This window comes from Terrapene carolina, unplaced genomic scaffold (assembly GCF_002925995.2).
Source record: "Terrapene carolina triunguis isolate 2854851 unplaced genomic scaffold, T_m_triunguis-2.0 Scaffold93, whole genome shotgun sequence".
NCBI lineage: Eukaryota > Metazoa > Chordata > Testudines > Emydidae > Terrapene > Terrapene triunguis.
In genome coordinates, this window is record NW_020664444.1 from 23,687,935 (window position 1) to 23,694,277 (window position 6,343).

Below are 6,343 nucleotides of genomic sequence, written 5' to 3' on the forward strand. Positions count from 1 at the left end.
CATACTTTATACAACATTTATCATAGTCTTGTAAAAGTGGTGAACATAAGAGTACAGTCTGTCACAGAAATAGAGTACAGACATTCTTGGAGTGTAGCTAATTGAATCAGTTTTTGTAAAGGAATTTTGTGTTCAAATTTCATACCTGCACCTATTTTGTGGCATGTAGTGTAAGAAACACAAAACATGTACTAAGCAGACTTTGAAAAATGTGGAGAAAACAAGAAGCAAATACTAGCTGCATTCTTCCTTTAGATTTCATAGAGGAATAGGTAATGTCATAGATTCTGATTAAACAATTACATATCTCTTGGTGAGCTAGTTAGGGATTTAATGTAACCCACAGAAAACAGAATTATTTCCTGTTATCAAATTTTGATAACATTTTGGATGAGCTGGAGGCAGGAATTTTTCGGCCACAGTAAGTTGCACATTTCAAACATATCACTTACATGACCCAATTTTGGATTTAAAAAAACAGACTCATATTTCTTTTTTTGTAATCTGAAGTGTCCAGGAGAGGTCTGGTCTAAGGACATAATGGGGAGCCAGGAACACTTGGATTTTTAATTTTGCCTCTGATCCTGATTTACAGTGGTCATGGACAGGTCATAAATTCTCTGCTTCAGTATATCCTGTCTGTAAAAAGGGATAGCTAAACTTGGTACTGTAAAGATGTAGTGAGGATTATTGTAGTCTGAAGCAATATAAAAATGTTAAGTATTATCACATGTAGCTGCAGTATATGAATTCCATGGCAAAACTGGACTTCAGAAGTGTTTCTGCTTTATTCAACTAGTTCTGATCTATTTGAGCTCTGATTTGACTTGTTGCTATTGGTAGAGTTGCACACCTAGTCATTAGGATGTTTGCTTACTGTTTACAAATATCTGTGAACCCTGACAGTCTACCAAGCTAAGAGTACACCATCCTGTTAAGTTTCATTCTTCCAGTCAAGGAGCAGAAATAGCATGGTATAATGGTTCCCAGGATAAGTCAGTGAACAGTTTTTGAACAATCCATAGTAGGTACATTTATAAAACTGTTCACTGAGCACTTAAAAATGCCAAATGCATTCATAGCTAAATGTGATTAGCTCTTCAAGGATCTGTTGGCTCTTGTAGGATTTGTTACCCAATTCTCAGCCCAAAATTGAGTGAACTTTTGGATTGCTTTACTCATCTGACAATCTGTCCTGGATTTCACTATTCTGGTGAAGTTGTCATCTACTTGCATACTACAGTCTGTGTGCTCCAGCATGACTGGTATATTTCAGAAGCTATTAAACTGATCTATTGTTGAAAGATAATCCTGCTAGGTCTGATTAATTCATATGAGGTGAGTAATCTGATTGTAAGCCACATCTAGAGCTTTTTATTAAAAAAAAAAAATTAAAACTGGCCTTTCTGAGCAGGCTATTTAACAAGACTGGGTTAGTTTGGTCAGCTCTGTTGCCAAGCAGAAACTAATGAGTCAGTTTGTTCAAATGAATCAGGAGATACTACCACTTAATATAATTTGATTTGAGGGTATAATAAACCCTGAGCAACTGAGACAGTAACAGGCGCAAGTTTGTTTAAAGTGGGCACCACCTCCTATGGAGGGAGGGGAATACTTAAGGATGATCCTACAAAAATGTTGTTAACAAATATCCAGTTTTTTACACATTGAAATGTTAGAACAAAATCTATTGCAGGGTCCCAGTACATTTATTCATATACCTAGTACAAGGTCTGTGAAATGAGTATCATGAGAGGGTATGGCCCAATGACCTCAATGTGGAATAAGTAAAAATTGTCTCAAGGTAGCATGCTATGCTTCTAGGGGAATTGTGTAGGTCTGCCTTGTGGATTGGGAGCAGGCAGTGCTGTTAGTTAGGGAAACAATAGCCTGCAGCTGGCTGGCAGAAAGAGCAGACCCATTCAAACCCTTCTCAGTCAAGCTTCAGGCTTGCTTGAACCCCAAGGGTTAAAGGATGAGTTGCCCTGAGAATGTGATTGGATCTCATTACCCTATGTGTGCAAGTGTCTTGCCTGAATGTAAGTAAGCTGTGGAGGAGGAACTCAGTAGCTGGAAACAAACTACCATGTTTCATCAGGGGTATAAGCAAGGGTTTCACTCATTCATCTGTCTGATCTCTGCTATTTTGAAGGCGTCTGTAACTGCAGCATTTAAGCACAATTTAGCATTTAAGTTAGCCACATTTGATCTTTTTTCACATTTCCTTTATTTTAACTCCTGTCCTTTCTTACTCTTAACTACTATTCCTGTCAGAAACCAATCAGGGAAAGATGTTACTTCCAGAGGAAGTGTTAGTGATGGGGGAGGGCATTGTGATGGGGTGTGTACCCTACATAGGCCCTGAAGGGATTAGTGTGGGCCTGAGGGGCCAAGTAGGGTGCCTGGCTGCACCTGGAGGGAGAGCCAGGACTAATTGAATAAGAAGCCCAGGTGGGCCTGAGTAGGCTGAATTTATAAAGTCAAGAAGTTTCTGGTAGAAGGGGGGAGGCCAAGTGAGTGTGTTGGAGCAGAGTGAGGGAGAGGAGAAATCCCAAGAGGGAGAACTAGTCCTGGAGGAAGGGACAATCCCAGAGGGCTGGGTAGGAAGAAGCCTAGGGAAACTGCATCAAGGGGTAGGACTGTGCAGACCTTGGCTACTTGTTATAGGGTCCCTGTGCTAGAACCTAGTGTAGAGACCACATCTGGGTTCCCCTACCAGCCACTGGGAAGTGGCACAGGAGTGTTGGAGATGCCAACAAGACAGCTGGTGTGGAGAGACTTTCTTAACCTGGAAGGGGAGGACTAGGTAAGGACCTGGCCAGAGGGCCGAGTTATGAAGAGGGACCACTTGGAGTTATGAAGAGAGAGGGATTGCAGCTTGAGTAACGGATGAAAGAGGACATCAGACCAGCTGAGAGCTGATCCCTAGAGCAACCACAAGGAGGCATCATCTGTGGTGAATGAACCGCATCAGACATCTTGCATTTTGATCTGAAAATAGAGCTCATTGTGGTCTCTAATAAGGAATTCCACAGCTGGGATCATCCTGCTGAGAGAATCTGGGCTTTTCCATCCCTATGGAGTGTGTCTCTCTTGTTGGGCCATAGATGGTCTCAGAGGTAGCTGGGATCTAACCTATTTAGGAACATGTAAATTACAGCCAGGATATAGAATTCTACCTGGAAGTGAACAAGCGAGTCAGTGGGGATGGAGGTTGGTGTCTTCTCATTGGGCTTTGTTGCTTGAGATGGCCTCCTTGGGTGCTGCACAACTTGCAGCTTGTGTGGTGCTTTATTTATTCCTTAATAGCAAGCCTCACTAGACCAACCTGGAAGTGACTAATAAGATCTGGATCACAATGACAAGCGGTGAGGTCTCCTGGCCATCTGGAGGCTGTAGTAAACAGTCTTTGCAACTATTGGAATCTGTGCCCAGGGGTAGGGATGAGCCAGCAGGATGTCTGGGATTTCATGCTACCTTGACCATTAGAGGTCATATCTCCTTAACTGGTGATATTAGAGCAATGGCAAGTGCTTGAGTGTTTCCTAGGTCTTTTTCAAACACTCTCACTTTTTTCCCTTGGATTTAAGTTTGAGCCAGCAACTCTTCATCCATTTTTATTTCCTCTGGGCACTGGCTATGAAGGAGACATAAAGCTGAATAATTGCCTACTGGTGACAGTATAGGTATGGAGCTGTGTCTTGTTTTCTGTTGAAAGCTAAGAGGAGGTTTGCCAATAGGCCCTTATGTATGGTATCCTGGTCTGCAGCCAGACTTTGAAGGATGCTGGCAGAGGACAGTTAATGCAGGAGTTCAGTTGCCATAATCTCTTTAGTGTACCTGCAGAGCAAAGGGAGATTAAAAACAGTGATAATTAGCAAGTTCATTGGCATCAAGTGTAAACTTTTCACTGCATCTAGTGGTAAGGGGCAAATACAAGGAAGATTTTTGATGTTTGGTATAGTTAAGAAAACAATTTGCTTTAAACTTTTTTTGTTGAATGATTTAGAGAAATACTATGGACATCTAGACCAAGTTACCCCAGTTTTTTGAATCTCTTTCATGACACTTTGGAGTATTGAGCTCCCCTTGTGAGGTGTATGACATTTAATTGTGCCTTTCTGTGACCTGAATTGTATCTTTCTTGAATCTGGTACAAACAGTTACCATTTTAGTTCAGTTCCTTTATTTTTATTAACTACTACTATTTTTCCTTTGCAATATTTTACTTCTTGCTTTCTATAGTGAGAATGTCAGACATATCCTGCTGAGGAGTTTGAAAAGGCCATATTACACTTTCATTGCAGGCTGCAGTGCCTCTTTGTCAATCTCTAAGATGTACAGAGAGGCTTCAGCTCAGTGGGGTAACTGTCAAGTAGTGAAGAGATTTAAAAATTATTATTGATGTAGCTCAGGATATCGGAGCCTTATTTCTTTTTGTAGACATAACCTTCCCCAATTTAATTGGCAGGTTGCAGATAACCTTTCTGGGAACTTGAGTGAACTGAGATCATTATCAATTGTAGCTGAGCCAAGGCAGGCTCTGTACATGAGTTTAGCACCCCTGTGGTAGGGATAAATACTGACTGCTCTCCAAGCAACATCTTCAGTTGAATTCTTTCAATACTTGTTTATTGACATTGAATTATAAAGTTTGTTAATGTTTTTAATACCAGGTATTTTCCCCATGAACCGAGTTCTCTGGGAAGTGCTGGAATTTCAGCTCTGGAGACTGAAGTTCAATCAAAAAATCAGAGGATAGGCTGATAGGCTAATTGACTTAGGAGCATGAGTCCCATTGAATGTCACTCTTGCAAATCCTACCTGAGTGCTGGGTAGAGGTTCATAGCTACTCTGCTTACTTAACCAACCTGCTTTGGCTGTCTGGGTTTCTTTGAGCTAGGGCTAAACTAAAGGTGAGTGTCTCCCCCTAGGGCAAGAGAAAGGAACAGAAGTTGTGCAGGAAGAAGCCATGGGATAACTAGCTCAGGCTAAGGCACTTGTTAAACTGCTAAATGTAGTATTACCTCAAGGATTTGTTGCTTAAGTCTAAGACAGCTGATTAAAGGCAAACTTTAGGAAGAGGGTGAATTGGATAAGAAGCTATCACATGTGTGTGTATATTGTCAGACTCTTTCCACTTTCATCAGAGCAGTAGAACACAAGCAATAGAACTGGAAAGTCCCCTGTACTGGCCTGCTCAACATGTTTCTATCCTTATTTGGAAAGACCACCTCTAAGAATGAAGTGTGAGGAAACAGATTAGTCTCTATATCCTAGATCTTTGTACTGAGTGTGCCAACAAGGAAGCATTTGGCACCAATTGTAGTGATGGTTTTTGCAGTGTGGACATCTAGACACAGAGGTCTAGATCTAAGACCCACCAAATCAATCACATTGGTCACTTAGGAGGCTACAAATAAGAATAATTCTACTCTAACTAGTGAACTAGGCTGGATTAAGGCTGTCCATCCTGAAGTGAAAGGTTTTCTATCCTGTCATTAATTCCCAGATCCATATAGCCTCCAAATCTCCTAGAATGCTGGTCTAAAAAATCTAAATACAGACATCTGAATTGTAATGTATGTTTGCACAGGTCAGTATAAACTTGGATTTTCTGAAAAAGGATTAAAGCGGTTGGGGCCTGTGTGATAATCCAGGTGAGCCTACAGCTCAGCAACAAAGAGTAATTTTTTTCCTGTATTGTAAATTACCATAATCTGATACTCCTGACTTGTGCCTTGTGTAGCAGTACTAGGAGATGGAACAGACTGTTCTGTCTAATGCCACTAACTCAGCCAGAAATAGACCTCTGATATTGAGCCTCACTGATAGCATACATTTTCTGTTCTGGACGAGGATAAATAGTTGGAGAATGATGGTAGTGAAGCTACATTTTGTGACTCAAAGATATTCAGCTGCGGGGTTAGACCACTTCTGGTCATAAAACACCTGCCTTGATCCTGAGGACTACCAGTTAGTAATAAAGGTAGCATGAAAGATTGCTAGCAGTCTCGTGCTCTGGTCACACAACTAGAGTTACTCCTCCTCCGAATTGTATAGGACCCTATATTTGGTTGAAAGAGGTTCAGGAAAAAGGCATTCAAAGAGCTCTAAATGTTGGGAAAAGGAGGGTCAGAACCAATGTGGCATGCTTCCTTTCCTCTCCACCTTGCAGATGTCCCCCATGCGAACACTGCAGATGGTATTTGGGATGTGCTGGGGCTAGAGGGGCAGTCAGCAGCCAAGCTACATGGCCTGGAAATCCAGCAAGTGTGGAGGAAGTGGAAACTTCAGAGGGAGTGAATTCTGCTGGTTCTGAAGCATCCTCAATGTGGGGGAT